Source organism: Centruroides sculpturatus, unplaced genomic scaffold, assembly GCF_000671375.1.
Source record: "Centruroides sculpturatus isolate CEXI.00-Female unplaced genomic scaffold, Cexi_2.0 scaffold19, whole genome shotgun sequence".
Taxonomy (NCBI): domain Eukaryota; kingdom Metazoa; phylum Arthropoda; class Arachnida; order Scorpiones; family Buthidae; genus Centruroides; species Centruroides sculpturatus.
Window position 1 is genome coordinate 842,128 of NW_019386694.1, and position 24,180 is coordinate 866,307.

Here is a 24,180-nt window from a genome sequence, read left to right on the forward strand (position 1 = left end):
AAAAAATAAAACTTAAAATCCGCAAAAAAATTATTTTTATATAAATTCTGAGAGATTTATCTAATTATAAATAAAAAATAATAAATAAAATTTTATAAATGTAAAACTTTTATTACATTTTTTTAATCTTAAATTTAAAAGCTTAATTGATATTGGCATTCGATTAATTAATTTTATAAAGTTTGTTTGAAGATTTAATAATTTAATTTATAAAAAAAATTAATTTAAAAGCTTAAATATTTATAGACGACTTTCTATAAAAAAGGTAGGGTGGCCCAAAATTCAGTTAACCGTGCCCGTTTTATTCCAGGCTACACTTATGAGTATAAATCGTAAACTGAGTTTAAGGCATTGTTAAATCATTTTTTAAAATCCGTTTTTAAGTATTTAAATGAGAGCAATTTATCATCTTTACAATGGTTAACTGACTTTCGGACCATCCTGTAATTTAACTGTAATGTTGAAAATAAGTTAGTCTATACAACAGTAAACAGACTTTTTGGGCTACTCTTTAAAAATTTCCAATTAGTTTTTATTCATATTTATAAATATGTTAATTTTATAAATTAAATTATTAAATTTTATTAACAAACTTTATAAAATTAATTAATTAATTGGGCATCAATATCAATTAAGATAATTTTATATAAACGTAATGAAAGTGTACATTTTAAATTATTTTTCTTATATGCAAATTAATATATATTTATGATCTTTGTTTAGTTTACTTTAAAATTTTATTTATCCACTTAACTAAACTTTAAACATAATAAATTTAATGAAATATTGATCATACTTAAAATTGATTCATTTATTTTTATTACAAAAATTTTAAATAATTCTAAATTTCATTTTCTCTCATTGAATTTTAAGTAAAATTTCAAACAATTTGTAAATTTATATATAAAGTTCAAAAATTAACCACTTAATTTATACGTAACGATATTGTTAATGCATAAATATATTTTTCCTTATTTAATATTAGTTATTACTAAATATTCGCTACAATGAATGTCAATTAGCTAATTACGAGTCACGTAAACACGTGCTAACTTGAAAATGTCAACTTGTCTGCTACATCTTAAACCATAGAATTTTGTAGTTAAATTATCTAAAATAGCGATTAAAATGATTAGTTTTTAAATATAATATTATTATTTTTATTAATTAAATATTAATATATTACACTTAATTTAAACTGTACAATTCTATTGTTTTTTTATGCTTTTTATGCTATTTTTTTATTAATTAGTACTGTAATTAAATATTGATAAGTTGTAGTTTAGTATACATTTTACTTAAGCTTATATATTAAAAGATAGAATTTTGTAAGTTAATTTAGTATGTTTAATATACATTGATTTAATTAATTTAAACTACAATACATTAGCATTAAATAAATAAATAAAAAGTAGCATAAAATGTCAATTTATTGTCTGGTACACCTTAAATTAATTTAGAGTACAATAGTCTTCGTTTAAAGTGCACTACACAATAAGCGTAATGTAAATTAATTTAAAGTGTACCAGACAATAAATTAACTTTTTATGCTATTTTTTTAAATTAATTAAACACTAACGTAGTATATTGTAGTTTAAATTGACAACATTAATGTATAGAGAACATAGAAAATTCTATTGTTTAATTTTAAAAATTAATTTAGTATGTATGTAAGGTGTAAGTTAACATTTTATTAATAATTAATTAATAAGAGAAATAGTATTATGATTTATATTCATTACTTATGCAAGATATTATTACATTCTTCCATTCATAAAGTATGTATATCTTTATATCAATATTTTTATTTATAGCTCAGAAATGAGATCGTCAATCGTATTATTGACTTTCAGAAAATGATATGGCTCTGAATATATTACTTTTCCTTCTACTTTTCGTATTAATATTAATTATTATTATTATTCTAAATATTTATATTATTCATTCTTCTTTTACATTTATCTAAATTTTAGTTATATGCAGGGAAAAAAGAATGTCAAGTGGATGTCGTCGTATGCTGATAAGAACGTTGCAAAGACAAGTAAATATCCTATGACAAACGGAATTGCTTTTTTTCTTTTTATTTTCTCTGGATATCTAAAAGTGAAAAGCCTCAAGCCAAGTGGTTGAAAATGTCAAAAATTCCTTTAATATCCCAGAATTTGTTATATCATCTCCTAAAAATATGAAAATTCTTAACAATTTTCTATTCTTACTTCGTGTAATCGTGGCTTTTCAAATTAAATATATATTTTCGATCTTATCGTGTCTTAAAAATCGAAAGATTTTTAAGGAATTATATCGATTTTTTAATAAAATAATAAATCAAACAAACTAAAAATTCTTTTTAATATTAATCGATTTGATGTGCAAACAGTAAAATAACATAACAACTCAGCATCTTAATCTCTCACTATTTTTATCGTAGCTTAATGCAATTTGGATAATTAATTTTGAATATCGTATATTAAAAATATTTATTTTTCTTATATTTGACATTATTCTTGCATAATTTAAAGAAGATTATATCTTCGTTTTGAATAATTTAGTTAAATATTCTCCGTTCTTGATAATTAAACAAGATAGTCTATGCATTCTACATGGACTCTATCGATTATTACGAGTTGATATTTTTTATTATAAAAAATATATTTATATAAATTCGAGTTTAAATAGAATTTAAAAAGTCATATTTTATTTTTAAATTTACATATGTAGCTTTCTTACAAATTTATATTGTATTTTATCTACGAATAAATCTATGAAGAACAAATGATCACAATCTAAGACAATTTATCTGGAAAATATTAACATTCCTAGCAATGCTGCTATAGAATTTTTTTAAAAATCTTTTTTCTGATTTATTCTGTGCGTGATAAGTTGTGACAGTTATACGTAGCAATCCAATATCTAGAATTATACGGAGGATAATTCAAACTTTAAACATGTAACACAAGCTGAAGACATTAAAAATCGATTTAGTCAAAGATTTTCTACTCTAAAATAATGAGGACTTTTCTAAACTTTACGACGAAAAAAAAATTTTTTATTCTTTTGCTGATTAATTCTTTCTAAAAAATGTCACTTTTGAATGCTATTAATTTTCATATCTTTAATAATTTTCCTTAAATTAAACTTGTGACCTATCTATCCCTCTCCAGGGTCTCAAACATGTTCGATATGACTAAAGTCTAGACCCTAGAGATTTCTGAGGCCAGTCCATAAAGACTATATCTGCACTTTGTAGGTATTGATCGATCAGTTTGCTCCCTCTCTCTCTCTCTCTCCAGCCAACCATTATTATCCTGTAAAATGAAACCATGGTCAATAGTTGCTGAACATATTCTTTTTATTTCTGAATATATTCTTTACGAAATTCGTCATAACTCTATTCTTATCGATGAACATTTCGAATTCAATCTTACACCATAGCCAGAAAATTGTATTGGTTATCAATAGTCGCCATTATAGCTAGCAAAATGAGACTATGGTCAATGGATGCTGAAGATGATGATGTTCTTTTCTTAAATTTTATATCTAGAAATGATATATATATAATTCTAGTGTCAAACGCAATTTGAATTTGAAATAGAACTATAGTTCTAAGGACTGCATTGGTTCATTGATTATTGGATAAAGTCCAAATGTGTTTGTTCGAAAATTAAATTTCCTTTAGCTTTTTGAAAGAAAATCAAGATGAAAATTTATCAGTTTGATATATTTTTTTATCAGGCTTTTTAAATGGGCAATCAATGGAGAAATTTTATAACACACATTAAAGTATAGAACTTCGTAAATATCACACGTTAAGCAGTCAAATCATAAAGAATCAGATAAAATAGGACCCATACACTCCCTCTTTCATATTTTATGTGATTATATATTATATATATATATATATAAACAAAATACACATTTCTGATCGTCGAGACAAAAAAAAATAAAAATCAAAATCGACTCATTCAAGCTAGAAAAATTATATTTTGTCACGAAATAATTGTCACACAAATCCTTTCTTATGGTTCTGTGAATCTGGAAAGGTAAACCTCTCGTTATATTTGGATTCTGTATATACGATACAGTGAAGATGTTTACTGAAATATGCTACAAATCGGATAAAACTATGATTTATTTTTTGAAAAATTTAATATTTTCCGAGTGTTTTATAAATATTTTCTGTTTGCTAAATTAAATAAGAGCACTTTACTTGATTCGTTTACATGATTCTATATCACACTGCGCATCAATTTTTTTAGGATTTAACTTCAGAAAAGAATGCAACAGAAATAATTTTATTTATAAGATTTTAATGTGATCTTTTTTTAAATAAATAAATTTCTTTTATGTATATATATATTTAAAAACTTTAAATTTTTCTTTTCTTTCCTAAGTATTAATATAATTGAGAAAATTATTATAATTCATGGAAGAAAGAATAAAAATGAAGAGCTATCACACCTCATGCGTTCAGGTAGTCTGAAATTCCAATTAGTTAATTTGAAGAAATTTGTAGTTAAAAAAGAGGATGATTAAGTTTGAAGAATTCAAGAAAACAAAAGATAAAAAATTGACTTTAAGAGTTAAATATCAGCTTCTTTCTTTTTTTGGTCATTCAAATCATTGAAGCAAAGATTATCCTCGTTTAGTGGAAATCAATTAAAAACCTAGAAATTTGAAAACATTTCATGCGAAAAAGATGCGATTTTTGCTTTTTTTCCCGTATTTTTTGTTTAATTTAACTTTCTCATTATTGAAGTTCGTTAGATGTGAAAATAATTCATTATTCAATAATAATGTTAGCGTTACAATACTTCATATCTGACTCATTAACTTTTGTTTTAAAAAAAACGGAATTTTTATTTATTAAACAAAGCAAAAACACTTTAATCTTCGAGTGCAGTCTAATATTTCTTTGGAAAAATTTAAATGATTTCAACTAAAGAAATTGTAGCCTGAAGATTTCCTGAAAGAAGAGAACGTCTTATTTCATCCCTTGTTTTTACTTAAATACAATAAACTCCAAAATAAATTCTAGCATTAACTTTGACATTATCTAAAAATAAACATTGGTAAATATATTTCCAAAACTGTTCAGCGTTAGATTTTATATTCAGTGATGCGGAGCATAAGTTGTATCCGCTGCAACAAAATCTGAATCACTTAAGTTAGAATTATTCATTGAATTGGTGTAATTTTACAGGCATGAAAGGAAAATCGTACTTCAAAATTTTGTATCAAACTTTCAATTGAACAAAAATAAAAAAAAGAATAGAACCCCTTGAATTTTCGATTGTTACGTTGGAAGAAAATAGTCTAGCTGCGTTATATATATATACAGACACACATACAGACTTTCTTTCTATTCTTTAAAATGAAATGGCTTTAGAATCTGTATTGGACTAGAATAGAAAGTTTAATACGCTAAATTGCTTTCGCTGTTGTTATGAAGTAATCATGATAGAAATCTTGAAGTAAATCGATAAGTAACTGTCCTAACAGCTCAGTAATTTCCTGCTTATTACCCATTTACTTATGTAAATTGGTCATTTCTAGTCTGATATAGAAGCTAACAAAATTTTACACTTTTTACTGCGGAAAATCTTCCAACTTTCCTATGTAAAACTTAACATAATTGTTTTACTTTTTATTCATTACCACCAATTAATTTTGCTAATGTTAATCTACGGGATATCAATGGTATTTTTTTATTACGAACTTCAACGAAATTTACTCTTATTTTTAAATACGTCTATAAGAAATTTATAGCGAAGATATCAATATTTTTCAAGTACCACACGATGTGAAGAACGTAAAAATTGTATAAGATTTATCTAGTTGGGTTTATAAAGTTGAAATTAATGTTCTACAAGTATATTAAAATGAAGGGAAAAAAATCAAAATTTCCAGGATTTTATTACCTGATTATGTATTCGATTAAAGTAATAAATTTGGTACTAAAACTATTTTTTTTTGCTCATTAAATTCGTGGAGTCCATGTGGAATTTTTACGGTTTTTTTTTCATTGAAATAGAAAGTAATTTTTAGTGCGGGTTTGAAATTTTTAAATACTTTATACAACGTTCCTGTACGAAAGAAACAGTTCACCTTTCAAGGAAATGTCATTGAATGCTCTATTGATCGTAAACAAGACACGATAATAGGCCCACTTAGAAAATTTCTCCCTCTCTCTCCATGCTTCGAAAGTCATCAAATGTTATCAAAATCGAGAATTCTTCAACTTCAAAGAAAATTATGTTGCGGTCTTCTATCGCTGTACAAAATAAAATTATTACCTTTATTCCGTCGTGCTATATTAACCGTGTGGATTTTAAAGGTTAAAAAAGTATTTAAACCGGTACGAAATTAAGTAAAAATTTACATTTTTGTATGGTAAATTAATTAAAAGAGAGGATAGTTTTGAAAATTTATGCTCACTCGCATCCATTCTGTCACAACTTATCCGGAAAAGGTAAACGAGTAAGAAGGTTAAAAAGTAAAAAATATATAAATTCTCAAATTGGCATAAGTGAAAATTTCATTATCTTTAAAAGAGCTATTGTTTCATTAATGTCAGAACTAATCCGGATGTCAACGAGACAGAACGTCTTCAACAATAGCGGAACTTGTACGCTTCAGTTGCATCTCCTCCCATTCATCCTTACTCGTCCTTACTAGATCGATTAGCGATTCTGTACAGAAACGGGAAGCATCGAACACATTCGCAGACCATAACAACCTCTGATTAATAAGCTACACATTTTCTAACCGTATCTAACATGGTCATAATTAAGCCATTCACTGATGCCGTTCCATTTTCTTTTGTACTATTTAGCAATTGTGACTTTCATTATGGAGTAAGGACAATGTAAATTCACTCTTGGTTTGCTTCAAAAGTAAAAAAGGGGGGAAGGAAAAGAGCTACGGTTTAGAACTAGAAAAGAAACGACTCCTTTGGGTTTTCAAATTTCATGAGCGGAATGGTTTCTTATTCTTCCTCTTCTTTTTTTATTTTAACTTGTTCAATTTCTCTTATAGGTAGAAAGATAATATCAAGAGTTTATTTAAGCCAATGTTTCTTTATTTAAATTCGTTGTTTGCTGGTTTCCTTGTTTTATTTAAACGTTTGATTTGGTTTTATGTAAAGTGCATGATTCGATTTCGAAACTCAAAGGATTTCTTAATGTATTTTGATCGTTGTTTTAACAAAATTTCTGCGATTTTTCTTTGTTAAATTAATTTAAGGAAGTTAATTTAATCGATTATTTTTATTTTTATGTCACAAACATTGAAATTTCAGTTTTAATAAACATTTAAACTGCTGTAAACTGTGAAATGTTTAAGTGAATTAAGAATTTTTGAAGTTTTTTTTATTTAATAAACTCTTAAAAATATAGCTTATACTTTAAAAAAATATTAAGAAAGATTAATTTTTTATTTGAATTTTTAAAGGATAAATTCTTAGTAATAGTGTATGAACTTTAAGGGTTGAAAAAGGTCAGATTTCATGTACTTAACCTCAAAAACATAAAAAAAAGTATCAAAATTAAACTTGGCAGATTTTTAATAATTAAGAAGATCTTTTGTACCCGTTGTTTTTATTAGCTCTCTCCTACTTTTTGATTACGAAGAATACTTTCATTCTTAATTGCTGCTGAACAGGGAAAGATACCCTATCGTGGTCACGGAACATTTAACAGGATTGTGCAAAGTTTCTAGAGATGAGGATTATGTAGGGAGTATGTATAGGAAAGGTTATTGATGACCAGAGCCAAGTTTGGTTAGCAGATATTGCGGCTTTCATGAAAAATGGATAAACTTTGTAACACGACAAAGGAAAAATTGAGTAATTAAGAACCCTTCTAGCTATATTTAAAAGGAGAATATTTAATGAGAAACGACTTGTTTCTTTTCTACAATAATGAGTCATTAGCGAAGATAACTCTTGTTTGATTAACATGAGATTTTCTGAATAAAAGCTGCTTCTTCTTGTAATCTGTTTTATTTTAAATGAAAATCAATACAGAAAACTTTGTTACGCGCATACACACATATATAGATATTGATAATTAACACGGTTAAATTGATATTCTCAATTCTAATTAGCACTTTGTGGTAAAATATCATACTCGGAATGCTCATTAAAGCAAACGTTCAACGATGACATTAGCAATATTAAAGAATATAATAGCCAAGATCTTAATTAAATATCTAATTAAAATTTTAAAATTTTATTAGAAAAATTTTAAAACGAAACCGCAATTTTTTTCTCTTTCTTTTATTTTTAATTTGCAATATCCAATTTTGAGATTAAAAGGAAATACACTTGTGTCGATGGAACAGAGATAAGAATTTCCTATTAAGTTGATTGAAAAAATAAAAAAAAATAAAGTGCGGTAATGGTTGACACAACTATTGTTAAGCTTATATCACAAGAGACCCACTAAAATTCAGTTGCTTTCCTTCCTATTCATCATTCTTATCGGAAACGATGACTTGATAGCAGAATTATACCTTTTTACTTGACAGAAACGTCATTACTGAGTAACTATATGGATAATCGATTGTTTATCCATTTCCTTAATACCGTAGGATAGAGCTGAATTAGCCAATTAAGACCCTTATTCTGACCATTTCTTTTGCTGCTTTCTTCAATTACTTTTTAATTATTTTTTGGTTTATTACCTCACATTATCTCTGTACAATTATATTAACCTATATTTATTTTTATGGCAAATTAAATCATCTACTTACCTAATTTATCTTAAAATATATTGTTTATTGCACATATTTTAACTTTTTTTACATATTTTTTAATTAAATAACGCAGTAATTTACTCAAAAATTGATTTTATATCACTCGCAAGCGACTAATTACGTGTTTAAAATTGATTTTTGAGTAATCTATGGATAGAAATGGCTAAATTTTTAAAACAAAAATTACTAGCCAGTAAAGAAGAAAGATCAAACAATGAGATAAATAATAGAATAGTCAATTATTTTAATTAATAAAGGTAATATATAAATGTCAGCCCTATATATCGACTTTAGTAGTTGCTAATACACGCTGACCCTCTTTTTTATTATAGTTTTTATATGTCGAGCCTCATAGGTATGGTGTAGTGATCCTTTAAAGCTGATACACAGCATGTTATCTCGTGACAGATCCAATATGATGAGGAAATAATGAGGATATTCGGTTGAGATGGGCAGCCATGCACAGTTCCTTTCATTTCTTCGCTTAAAGATATTGTTTGCTTATAATATAGTTAAGAATACAATCGAATCTATTTAAAAAAAATTATTCTGTGAATTTTCTATTAACCTCACTTATAAAAGTAAGATAAAGAATTTATATCTCTTTGTTAATAGCACACTCAACCGTTATAATACACTAATAGAATGCTACCTTAGTAACAATTGTAGTTAGTGTTGGATAGGCAATTTTAAGAATGTTATTTAAATTAGGATAATTAAATATATCTAAAAGAATAAATTATTGAAATTCCTAATAATTAAAGTAGTTTTAAAAGTTATATTTACTAGAAAATGACCTTAATTAACCTTCTAAAAATCTGCATTCAAAATATATCTCCAGTAATTCTTAAATAAATAAAGACATATTTATCAGGAATTAAAATTTTAAATAAGTCTTTCGAGATATTTTAATTATCTAAATAAATTTCGAAAATTTATTTATTTATTTATTTTGTTCTAAATGTAATTAAAGAAGAATTTGAAAAATGATTTCGGTAATTTTTCTAATTCGAAACTATTTAAATAACCAAATTATTCTATACAAATTTAACTCGTGTTTGATATATATTTGTAGTTTCTTTAGTAAAGAAGACGGTGTTTGAATTTATGATTATTTTATTCAAGAAAAGATTGAGTTTAATTAAAAAGCATCAAACTTTATGTGGATAATAAAAGAGGTAAGAGTGTAAATATTCCTCTACTAATTATTGTAAAACGTCACTGATTTATCTTCACCATACTTATGAAGCCTAAAATGTAATTTTCTCTCCCTTTAAATAGATTAAAGGTTAATTATGATAATTAAAATTATTATGTTTTGTCATTATGATATAAAAATTATAATAATAATTATAAACAAGAGAATTTTAAAAGAAAAATCCTCTCGTCTTTTCGTTCCTCTCTCTTTCGACTTCAACATATCGACTTTTACTTTTACATCTGTTATATTCCCAAGACATGTATGTTAACGACTTTATGAATAGATGATGGATTTTTCTATAATCTGTTGAATCAGAATCGTGAATTTTTTACTTTTATTTCTTATAATTAACATAAAATAACCTAATTTTGGGTGTGGTTAAACAATGTTGGGAGTTTAGTTTAACAATAATTTAACTATTAACTTTCACCCATTCTATCTTAGTCCAAAATGAATGTATTTAAATACATTAAATCTACATTTCTTTGCTCATTTATCTTAAGCATGATTCATTACTTATTAATATTCATGAGTCAGATATTAGTATCGATTTTGAAGACATCCCACTACTCCATATAGAATTAACATTAAAGCATAAATATTGTGTGTATATTTTTTAAAAATATATTTTTTCTTTATTTATAATGATAGTTTTATGTTTGAATTTAATGATGCGAGGAACATTTTATGACCTCCTTCTCATTTTAAATAAGAATTATCTATCGCTGAGAAATCGTTCTGCAAAATTAATGCCTTGTTAACTATGGTTCCTTACTTGATGCCGAGAGACCCGAGAGATAAACAGGTCATCACTCATTATTCATATATACATAATGCCCAACAGAACTTTTTCAATGCTTGGTTGGTTAAGCGAACTTATAAAGGTTATCTTTTATCTGAATAGTATAGTAGCTCCTCTATTTGTTCCAGCAATCATTGGCTTGAGACTTACGATGACACCTTAGATACCAAGCTTTCTCCTTGGAGACATAAGTTCAGTGATACTTGAAAGTTTGCCGCTCATAAAGTTTGTCTTATTTGAAGTTTTAGTTCTCTAATAGTCTATTTATAACCCTATGAAACTTCTATAAATTGCATTCTTTCTGTAAGAGTTTGCTACATTTCACACTTATACTGTATTTTTTTAAATTGCATTTACACAGATCTACGATGTATTATCTACTTAAATTTTCATAAGCTAAGTGATTAACAATTTTCTGAACAATATAATTCAATTTCTTAAATTTAAATGTAAAAAGGAGCCCCATTTGTCCCTGCTTCAACTAGTATGTTTTATAATGAACAAAGGCCATTTAATGTTACGAAAAGTATAAAATTCTTGAATATTTTCAAGAAAAAGTTACATCCGAATTCTTAGATAAAAATCTATTCATGCATCTTTGCACCCAAATTCTTAAATAATAGATAGTCTATACATTCTGATAATGCCAACGCCTTAAAACGTTTCAAGAATGTTAATAAATATAATTCACGCATTTGTAATATATAATATCAATATATATCTACGAAGATGTTCATTCTGAACATCTTAAAACATTGTTTACTCGTCTCTTCGTAAGCTAAATGAGTTGCAATTTTCTGAAATATATCATTAAATTTCCTAAGAGATAAAACTTAATATAAAAGAGGAGACTCCTTAAGTCTGCTTCAATTAAATATAAACTCTATAATGAACAAAGGTCATTAAATGTAACGTAAAAGTATAGAAGTCTTGAATATTTTCCAGGAAAACTTGATCGTTATCTAAGAATTCAGATGCTATTCATGCATCTTACATCCAAATTCGTAGATAATAGATAGGCTATAATGCCAACGCCTTAATTTTAGAATTTTTAGCTCATAATCTACAAAATAAGATTTAATCAATATAGTTCCTGTTTTTAGTTTAAGATAGAAATTTACATACAAAAGAAGTTCCTATCGTACGGCACATCTATCTTTTGTTTCTTTGTGATGATTATAATGAATATAATTAAATATAACGAATATATTTGGCATCTTATGATTGCTTTTCATCTTAAATCTTACTTTAATTCTAATCTTAATTGCCTTCGGGATTATAAGAAGCAATTAATAACGATATTAAATCACTTTTATCTCTTAAAAAACTGCTATTTTTTATATCTTCAAAACAAACTTTATCTATAAAAGAAAAGAATTTTCTCTGTCATTCTTATCTCTGTTCTTTACAAAGATTCAACTGCAAGAAACACACACCCTACAGATTAATGAATAATCATTCGTAATAGCTTTTTTTTTAAAAAAATAAAATCGATTCTATCTACAATAAAATCTTCTAAGAAATGCTATTTTAAAGTATTTATAGACTTATACTTGCATTTTTGAAACTTACCCCTGCTTATGCGTCAATAATTTTCTAGTTATTATTAAATAGTAATCCAAGTTTAATTATCGAACACAAATTGGATTATAAGCTCTTCTTCGATACAACTTTCGAATAATTCTTAATTAATAGCTAAAATTATCACTCACAATTTAATTTATGCGCCGCAAACTTGGGGACTTAAATATGAAAAATCGATTAAAGGCGAATATAAAGTGTATATTGCTTGTAAATACATTAATCTTTGAAAATTATTCTTTTAAAGTTGAGATTCTGGCATCAATTTTGTAAAAGTCTATATGAAATAAACTTTTAAAGTTCGTTAAATATAGGAAGTTTTCCGCTTTACTTCTGTGATATAAAGAGATTATATTTCTAGCCAATAAGGTTTAATATCTTTTTTAAAAAATATACTTTAGATCTTTGGTTGGAGAAGTAATCCTTTTCTAATCTCTGATTGGTTGGAAAAATGGAAATAGATGAAATTACTCCAATAAATGTTTAAATTCTTAATTCGACACATAACAATGATTTATTTAAGACATTTTAAATCGTCTATTAAGAGAAATTTTATAAAATAACATATTACATTAGAATGGACTTTCCAGAAGAGACTTGATCACATTTGATACAAGACAATTTTTCAAAAGAATCTTTATTTTTTAAATGATAAAAGTTTATTAAATCTTAATTTTTATGTAAAAAAGGAAGATGATATACATTTTATGCATTTTATCATTTTATTTACAGTCATAATTTAGGAAAAAAAGGGGTTTTTATGAATTTCTGTTAAGTTTTTATTGCTATATTCATGAATTTTTGCATGAAATTTGGATAGTTTTTTAGTCTTGAGATATTTTTATTCGTATTTTATATATTTTTATAACATTTTTTAAATCTCATATTTATAGCTAAGTAATGTTTATAGCTATATATTTATTTTTTAGCTCATAAGGAAAGAAAATTTTTGGAAGAAAAAGAATTTTTAAATTAAAAAAAATCCATAAAAATCACAATTTTCTAAAGAAGTTTTCAAAAATTCTAAAAATAATCACATTTAATAAATATTTCCCACATAAAACATGTAAATTTTTAAAATTTTTATCTTTTGCATCCTTACGAAAATCATAATAATTTACTTAAATATAGTCTAAGAATAAATATTATCTTATAAATTACTTTAAAATAATTAATTAATTAGTTTAAACTTGAAGAATTTTTCACGAAAATCTCAAACAGATTAGTTCAAACTTGAGGACAGGGAGTGAAAGTGCGAAAAGAAAATTGTTTTTACTTTTTTTAGATCAAAGTGAGCGAACAAATTGGAAATTTGATATTATTAATCAACGAATATAAGATGAATTTTAATATAAAGATGATATTCGTGGAACGGGAGTGAGTGGAAAATAGCGTGACTAGAGTTTTTCTGTCATAAAGCACTTCATTATCATAAACGGGATTCAACAACGCAACTGAGATTAAAGGATTGATAAGATTAAATTTTAGTTTAAGAAGTCGATGGTGCACTCCCCTTAATAAAATATTCCTCAATCACGATACTTTCCCATTTACTCCATCGTCTAAATCGTGACCTTTTTAAAGTATGATGAATTTTTGTGATGTGATTCCTACCGAATTTTCTATATTAACTCGACTGTATCTGAATATTTTCTAATTTTCTTCCAGATGTTTATTAAAGAGAAACGTTCATTCTAGACTTGTAAGTTATCAGTGGAGTAGCCAGGGATTAAATTGACTAGGGGGTTAACAAATAAATTATAGTACTTGTACTGTACATATCTTATTAACATGGATCGTTTTTAGAGCAAAAAAAAAATTATATTTAAATTAAAATAAAATTTTCTTTTTTTTTTAAATTAAAATTATATTTTTAAAATGGTTTTAGCCTCTTAATCCTCCTTGGTTACTCTATGTTAGTTTCAAGCACTATATAAGCGCATTATGTAGAAGTAAAAATGCTTAAAATTAATTAATTTTATTTATTAAATATATACTAAAATTATAGAATTAATTCTTGATATTTGAATGTTATCTTCGATTTAGAAAATCGAATATATTTTACTTTAAAAATGTTTTTAAATCACGGAATTTTATCATTACTTGTTCATTTTTCTGTCTCCGCCATAAAATTCTGCAATATTTATGGAATTTTACAACGAATGAAATAAATTTTACTGAAATATTTTCTATTTTATACATTTTTTTAAAATTTAGTCGATTGTTTTTACGATTATTTGAGCTAAAATGCATATTAAAATATATTATTCAACACAAAATCGATGTGAATTTCGACGAACAGTTATTTATAATAAATAAAATCAGTAATTTTCGATTAAAATTTATATAGTATTTAATTAAATAATCACATAAACAATCATTTAGAGCTAAAATACACATTTAAATATATTATTTAACGCAAACTTTATACGATTTTCGTTGAATATTTTCAAGCCAAACAACCAGGAGACATGATATCAACGTCATGATTTTTTCTTATACAAATTTCTTTAAAAAATATAACAAAATTTATTTTCGTTTATAGCATTTTACTAAGCTAGTAGATAAATTTAATTTTATGTGCAGTTTTTATCCAAAACAACCGAAAAAAAAGGCATAAAAATTGGCATGATAAATTTCTCGTCTTTTCTATTTTGATTTTTACTTAAAGGGAATCCATAACATCAAATCTGTAAGAGGAAATGCGCCGCTAAGAGAGACAACCAAAATTTGATTTTTATTGAAGATACATTCAATTGAAATCTTGTTTGGATTTTTGCCAATTCATAATCCATCAACTTAAAAAAAATTATTTGAAATTTTTTATTTTATTTTTCTTACTCTTCATTATTTTTCTTTTTCTATTCTAGTTTTATTTAGATATGCACAATTTACTTTTATGTTTTATCAGTAAGGTGGGAGAAATAGTAAAAAAATATAACTTTTTATTAGGATATAAACTTCACTATGCGTTTTATATTATTTTATAAGAAGATAGCTTAAAAAATGTTATAAAAATATATAAAATACGTATAAAAATATCTTCTAAGACTAAAAAATATCCAAATTTCATGCAAAACTTCATGAATATAGCAATAAAAACTTAACAGAAATTCATAAAAATCCGTTTTTATTTTAAATTCCGACTTTAAATCAAGTGATAGAATATATAAAATATGTACATTTTTTCGTAGTTCTTATCATTACTTTACAGTTTTTAATGATAAAAATAGTAATTTATAATGTTTTAAGCATTAAAAAGATTAAATAGATTGTTTTACTATACTCTAATTTAAGTAAAAATCTATACATTTGGGATGCTATATTAACGTTACGAGTCGTTATTCATCCGAAACATCATAGAAAATAACTCACGAAAAAAACAAAAATGGCCGAATACACAAAATAATATTTTTCTCCGTAAGATCATTTATTATATTCAGAATACACAAAAGATATTTTTAAAATAAACAACTGATTTTTTAACTTGAAAAATAGCCGTAATCTTAAGCATTCGTCTCACGTTTGAACGGATTTACTTCTCTACTCATACAAATGAAAGATGAATATCTAACATCAAATATTACATTTACTACTCTAAAGAAAAACGAATCAAAAAGCTGAAAATTTATTCATCTAACTAGAAATATATCCAATTTTTATAGTAAAAGAAGGTAACTTCATCGATATTACGTTCTATAAGGTAAAGTAAAAGAATATAACTGCCGACTAAACATAGCTGAAAGCAATAAAAAATCTATTTTATTGCTGATCTTCTTGACAGAAAAATAAAGAAAAAAAGAAGAAAATAGTCGATAAGTCGATAAGTATTTGTAGGAGGATCGACAGATAGTCATAGGAAGTTAAATGAGAAGAAAAATCCCCCATAACACGTCCCTCGATAAGAATTCGGTTTGTTTCTCGAGAGTTTTTCCAAAAAGTTTCGAAGATAAAACTGAAATAGAATTTATTTTCCGATCGATAATTATTTGCTGTTCGGTTACCAGTCTGTAAGCTATAGTTTATCTATAAAGATTTAAAATAAAATTGAAAATAAATGCTTTTATTAACATTAATATCAGATACTTAAGCGTTGTGATATGAGTTTATTAGTTTTTCTCTTATCTTCTTTACAGTAATCCAATCAGATTAAGCTTTTCCTGGGCCTATTTATGGAACTATAATGCTCTAGTAGTTCTTTATAGTAAAAGTCTACTTTGTTTTATCTTTGTCCATAATTCTGCACTGTTTACAGATTTATAAAATATTAAAATTTGTTTTTTGTATAATAGCTTTTCAGCTGCTTTTTCATCATTTATCAAGCAGCCGTTTTTATCCTTTCAAAGATGATATTTTGTTTATATTAAATGCTAATTACGGTATTAACGAGAGCATAATGAATAAATATATTAATTCATATTGATGTTCGATAATTAAGCAACGTGATACGAGCTTGAATTAATTAAAACTTTTAAAATTTTTCTTAAGTGATGTCTGACAAACCTGCAAAATTTATTTGACATAGCTGAAAGCCTGTTTATGGGACTGAAATTATGGAATATTTCACAAAACTCTCTCAGGTTTTTTGTTGTGACTGCTTTTTTAAAATAAAAAATAAATCTATTCAATCAAATTATCATTTATCAGATTCAACCATTTTCATTCTTTCGACGATATTCAAGTCAACATTTTGTTTATGTTAAGGATAATAAAGTTTAAAGAGTAATATTAGTGAATAAATGTGTTTATTATCATTAGTACCAGTTAATTAATGATCATGATACGAGCTGACACTCATTAAAACATTTAGAATTTTGTTTGACAGTGATGTTCAAGAAATCTTCAAACTTTGGCTCATTTCCGAACTTGTTGATGAGATTTAAACATTTAAAAAGTTTCTACAGAAAATTTCAATTTATTTAAATCTTCCTACTCATATTTTTACTGTTCACTACTTTCTAAAGCATCAAAATTCAACTTTTAAACACCCACTCAAGCGGATCATCACCATTTATTATATTTAGCCATTTTCAACCTTTCAAAGATGTTCGGGTCGATATTTTGTTTATGTTAACGGTAATATGGTATTAACCGGAGTGTAGTGAGGTCGTGATACCATAATGATGTCATCTGTCACGATTAATGATGCACCATGATATCGTGAATGTCCACATCAATGCTATCAGCTATCGTAATACCATCCGGCTGTATACAATAATAAATCAACAATATTAATGCCTATTCTGTATCACATTCACGAATATCTAAACAATAAAGAAAACCTTTTAAAACTTTTGTTTTTGATGAATATATCTTAATTAGTCATTAAATTATTGTAAGAACTTACTTGTGATGACACGCATCTGTATGGATAACATTGATCCTCCTCTTGCTTATCGTAAATTTTTAGTTGCTGTTAAGCTATTTACTAGGACAAAAGTTATAAACAAACAGATTTTAATCTCTAAACTTGCGTTTATTATTGATAATTCTAGTTTAGTTTATCATAAATTAATACCTGTATCATTTGATATGCATGTTTATAAATTTAACAGTACGATATCAAATGAAGCAGTTCATGAGAAAATTCTAATTACTTACTCAGATTTTTCTACTATAATTTAAAATGTTATTAATAAAGAATGAGATAATCTCTGCTTTATTTAAATATTAAAATAATATAACTCTTAATGAGATAATTTAATTGTTATCAATTTTTAGAAGTGACGGCGTCGAAAATTGCATTTATTTCATTAACTAGAACTATGATAAGACGTTAAAACTCTTCTTAATGATTCAAATAATAATTATCACCGCGACTTATGTTGAAAGAAAATGAAGATAAAATTCATTAGATTGTTGAATTAAAATTAATCATGAAAATCATAATTTAATTTCCGTAAAAAAGTATTATATCACTTCTATATTTAATAACGTTTATGATATAAATCGAACGCTTATGAATATTAATTTACAACTTAATTAAAATTCTCCTTTCACGAAATGGATCGATAGAAAATTAATTTAATGAGAATTTCCAATTCTCCAAAATTTTAAAGTCTAGTTAAATCCTCCGGAGTCCATTAACTTATCTTCCTCTGAGTTTCTATCTTAGGATGTTATGGATAAGAAGGGATTTTTCCTGATTTATCTGCCAAACCCATCATATCCTCTTCCATTAAATTCTTTCCATGGATGGGATATGAAATGACGAAACTCTTTTTTTCTCATCTATTTTATCTGCGTCTTTGTTACTTGTCAACTTAAAATGGTATATCTATCTTTGTAAAAAATTATGCTTTCCAATAACATCAAAACTCTCCTCTGAGATGGATTATTTTAAAGATTTCTTTCATATGTTGCTATATCAATAGCCAAGAGTCGAGTATTTTACAAACATCCATCAACTTTTCTTTAATAATATTAATCTATCAGAAATATTTTTATAAATATCAATCCTCTTACATCCCTTGCAATGGACTTCCCTATAAAACATTTTGTATACGACTACAACATAAATTATAATTAAACTTTTAACGTTATGTATAATATATTTAATTTATAATTTATTTTAAGCTCATTCACGTGTCTAGAAGTATCCAAAAAGAAGAGATAATGAGTATCATATTTAAATATCGTATTTCGTCGTTATCCCTTCATATTTTGATGCAAAGCTTTAATTACTGATTACATTATCTTTGTTGATTATATAATTTTTCTTAAAAATTTAATATTAAAAAATTAATTAAAATATTCCTTTATTTTTATATAAACTACTTGATTTTTTTTATCGATCTCTTAGTGATATGATATTGATTTTTGATAACCTTTGATATTTCTTCAAGTGATATTGATTTATATATTGGCTTTTTACATATTATATTATATAATTAAACATCTAATAATATTAAAAAATCAATGTTTTATATTACTTTTTAATATAATTAAACAAAAAATGAACATTGAATTATTATACTTTATTAATTTTCCTCTTGTTACAATCTTTGTTCAGTAAGAACACCTTTGTTAGATTATTTCTTATAATTAATTTATAATTAAAAGCTATATATTATATTAAATTAATATAAACTTTATTATATTTTTCAGGTATAACAAAATTTTAAATTTTCTACTAAATGTAATAATGAATAATTTGAATGGATAAAAAAAACGAGTTTTTGACTATTTAGCCATCAAAATAAGCTATAAAAATTCACGAAAATAGGACTATTTATTTTATAAATAGGATTATTTTCTTATTTATTTGAAAATGGCAGAAGCAGCATTAAAACTATTGCGATTTTTGAGTATTGCTGTAGTTTTTCTATATATATATATATAATACTTCTCGTAACACTTCTGTAGAACTATTTCTGGCGAAACTACAGAAAACAGTGCCATTAAATGAAAAATATCTTTTTACAATTCTATTTTTTTTTTATTTTTTAAAGCGTATACTCTTTCAAATTCTCTTTTTACACTTCAGATAAGTGTTCAAAAAGTATTTTCCTTCTAATAGTTTCGTACAAGATTACTAAAAGCATAAGAAAACAGCATTAACTCTAGACAAAATGGGATAGAAATTACTTTTTTCTCCATTCTTCTCCGCATATAGCTCGTAGTTAATACGTAACGAATCTGTTTTCGTGAGAATGTAGATTAAATTAATTTTATTCCACTACATCGAGACAAATTAGGTTAGAGAAGTGCATTTGAATTATTGGAAAATTAGCGAAAGATTCTTTTAACATTTACACTGCTCCAAGAAAATAATACTTCAAGCTGAAAATTACAATTATTGTGACAAAACTAGAAATGTATCATTCATCATTAATCTTATTGTTAAAGAGTAAGTTACAAGCAAGGCATTAATTTAATAACTTTAACAATATTCTCGAGTATCATACAATTTTCAAAGGAGCAGAGAAAATTTACCTGTTTTTTTGGTAAATTTAAGTATAAAATTACACGAAAACTAACAATTTTATAGGCTCTAGAAGCACCGAAACCGGATGTATATATTTTTAGATGATTATATTTTCTTTTTTAATGCATTATTCAAATGTGAAATTTTATCGGTGTAGAAACTCTTTCAAGGTCACATTCAACCTCAATTGGGTTAAAATTATGATTTAAAAATAGTCTTTTTGCATGAATTCCGTACAGTTAAGGGCTTTTTTGTAGTTTTTATATAGCGGATGTTATGAGTAAATGCTCGAGTAAGTTATACATCCGCTATATCGAATTAAGTAGTAAGTACTGTAAGTGTTGCATAACTAATTTGATACAGTTGGATATAGAACATATTTTAAATATCATCCATACTTTTATATAGATTAACAATAAATGTTAAGGTTATATAAAATATTTAGGCTTATATCAATACTTACAACTATTTTTTTCTTTAAAAATCAAGGTGAGATTTACAAACAAGTTAAATAGCTTAGAGTCTCCAGTTACTAGGAGCCTTGCTCCATCTTCAAAAAGAAATTATGTATTATATACTCGTGGTTACGTAAGTGACGTTTCCTCGCTATTTAATGAGAAGTATCTCTATTAAAAGTGTAATCTAATATATAAGTGACTCTCTCCTTCATCAATAATATGCTTTTAAGGCTTGAAATTTATTATATTAAGTAACTAGGCTATTCATAGAAATTTAACTAATAATAAATTTTTCATGTATATTTATGTAAAATTATTACAATTTTTATAATTNAATTACTTTAAAATAATTAATTAATTAGTTTAAACTTGAAGAATTTTTCACGAAAATCTCAAACAGATTAGTTCAAACTTGAGGACAGGGAGTGAAAGTGCGAAAAGAAAATTGTTTTTACTTTTTTTAGATCAAAGTGAGCGAACAAATTGGAAATTTGATATTATTAATCAACGAATATAAGATGAATTTTAATATAAAGATGATATTCGTGGAACGGGAGTGAGTGGAAAATAGCGTGACTAGAGTTTTTCTGTCATAAAGCACTTCATTATCATAAACGGGATTCAACAACGCAACTGAGATTAAAGGATTGATAAGATTAAATTTTAGTTTAAGAAGTCGATGGTGCACTCCCCTTAATAAAATATTCCTCAATCACGATACTTTCCCATTTACTCCATCGTCTAAATCGTGACCTTTTTAAAGTATGATGAATTTTTGTGATGTGATTCCTACCGAATTTTCTATATTAACTCGACTGTATCTGAATATTTTCTAATTTTCTTCCAGATGTTTATTAAAGAGAAACGTTCATTCTAGACTTGTAAGTTATCAGTGGAGTAGCCAGGGATTAAATTGACTAGGGGGTTAACAAATAAATTATAGTACTTGTACTGTACATATCTTATTAACATGGATCGTTTTTAGAGCAAAAAAAAAATTATATTTAAATTAAAATAAAATTTTCTTTTTTTTTTAAATTAAAATTATATTTTTAAAATGGTTTTAGCCTCTTAATCCTCCTTGGTTACTCTATGTTAGTTTCAAGCACTATATAAGCGCATTATGTAGAAGTAAAAATGCTTAAAATTAATTAATTTTATTTATTAAATATATACTAAAATTATAGAATTAATTCTTGATATTTGAATGTTATCTTCGATTTAGAAAATCGAATATATTTTACTTTAAAAATGTTTTTAAATCACGGAATTTTATCATTACTTGTTCATTTTTCTGTCTCCGCCATAAAATTCTGCAATATTTATGGAATTTTACAACGAATGAAATAAATTTTACTGAAATATTTTCTATTTTATACATTTTTTTAAAATTTAGTCGATTGTTTTTACGATTATTTGAGCTAAAATGCATATTAAAATATATTATTCAACACAAAATCGATGTGAATTTCGACGAACAGTTATTTATAATAAATAAAATCAGTAATTTTCGATTAAAATTTATATAGTATTTAATTAAATAATCACATAAACAATCATTTAGAGCTAAAATACACATTTAAATATATTATTTAACGCAAACTTTATACGATTTTCGTTGAATATTTTCAAGCCAAACAACCAGGAGACATGATATCAACGTCATGATTTTTTCTTATACAAATTTCTTTAAAAAATATAACAAAATTTATTTTCGTTTATAGCATTTTACTAAGCTAGTAGATAAATTTAATTTTATGTGCAGTTTTTATCCAAAACAACCGAAAAAAAAGGCATAAAAATTGGCATGATAAATTTCTCGTCTTTTCTATTTTGATTTTTACTTAAAGGGAATCCATAACATCAAATCTGTAAGAGGAAATGCGCCGCTAAGAGAGACAACCAAAATTTGATTTTTATTGAAGATACATTCAATTGAAATCTTGTTTGGATTTTTGCCAATTCATAATCCATCAACTTAAAAAAAATTATTTGAAATTTTTTATTTTATTTTTCTTACTCTTCATTATTTTTCTTACTCTTCATTATTTTTCTTTTTCTATTCTAGTTTTATTTAGATATGCACAATTTACTTTTATGTTTTATCAGTAAGGTGGGAGAAATAGTAAAAAAATATAACTTTTTATTAGGATATAAACTTCACTATGCGTTTTATATTATTTTATAAAAAGATAGCTTAAAAAATGTTATAAAAATATATAAAATATGTATAAAAATATCTTCTAAGACTAAAAAATATCCAAATTTCATGCAAAACTTCATGAATATAGCAATAAAACCTTAACAGAAATTCATAAAAATCCGTTTTTATTTTAAATTCCGACTTTAAATCAAGTGATAGAATATATAAAATATGTACATTTTTTCGTAGTTCTTATCATTACTTTACAGTTTTTAATGATAAAAATAGTAATTTATAATGTTTTAAGCATTAAAAAGATTAAATAGATTGTTTTACTATACTCTAATTTAAGTAAAAATCTATACATTTGGGATGCTATATTAACGTTACGAGTCGTTATTCATCCGAAACATCATAGAAAATAACTCACGAAAAAAACAAAAATGGCCGAATACACAAAATAATATTTTTCTCCGTAAGATCATTTATTATATTCAGAATACACAAAAGATATTTTTAAAATAAACAACTGATTTTTTAACTTGAAAAATAGCCGTAATCTTAAGCATTCGTCTCACGTTTGAACGGATTTACTTCTCTACTCATACAAATGAAAGATGAATATCTAACATCAAATATTACATTTACTACTCTAAAGAAAAACGAATCAAAAAGCTGAAAATTTATTCATCTAACTAGAAATATATCCAATTTTTATAGTAAAAGAAGGTAACTTCATCGATATTACGTTCTATAAGGTAAAGTAAAAGAATATAACTGCCGACTAAACATAGCTGAAAGCAATAAAAAATCTATTTTATTGCTGATCTTCTTGACAGAAAAATAAAGAAAAAAAGAAGAAAATAGTCGATAAGTCGATAAGTATTTGTAGGAGGATCGACAGATAGTCATAGGAAGTTAAATGAGAAGAAAAATCCCCCATAACACGTCCCTCGATAAGAATTCGGTTTGTTTCTCGAGAGTTTTTCCAAAAAGTTTCGAAGATAAAACTGAAATAGAATTTATTTTCCGATCGATAATTATTTGCTGTTCGGTTACCAGTCTGTAAGCTATAGTTTATCTATAAAGATTTAAAATAAAATTGAAAATAAATGCTTTTATTAACATTAATATCAGATACTTAAGCGTTGTGATATGAGTTTATTAGTTTTTCTCTTATCTTCTTTACAGTAATCCAATCAGATTAAGCTTTTCCTGGGCCTATTTATGGAACTATAATGCTCTAGTAGTTCTTTATAGTAAAAGTCTACTTTGTTTTATCTTTGTCCATAATTCTGCACTGTTTACAGATTT

General features: G+C 25.3%; 1 long non-coding RNA gene across 1 annotated transcript; it reads right to left on the bottom strand.

Moving 5' to 3' along the window:
• Positions 1-17,245: 17,245 nt before the first annotated feature.
• Positions 17,246-20,809, bottom strand: LOC111615571. Its single transcript, XR_002755098.1, has 3 exons — positions 20,729-20,809; positions 17,686-17,766; positions 17,246-17,602 (listed from the first exon to the last, which is right to left on the bottom strand). It is a non-coding gene; the product is annotated as an uncharacterized LOC111615571 (long non-coding RNA).
• Positions 20,810-24,180: the final 3,371 nt, after the last annotated feature.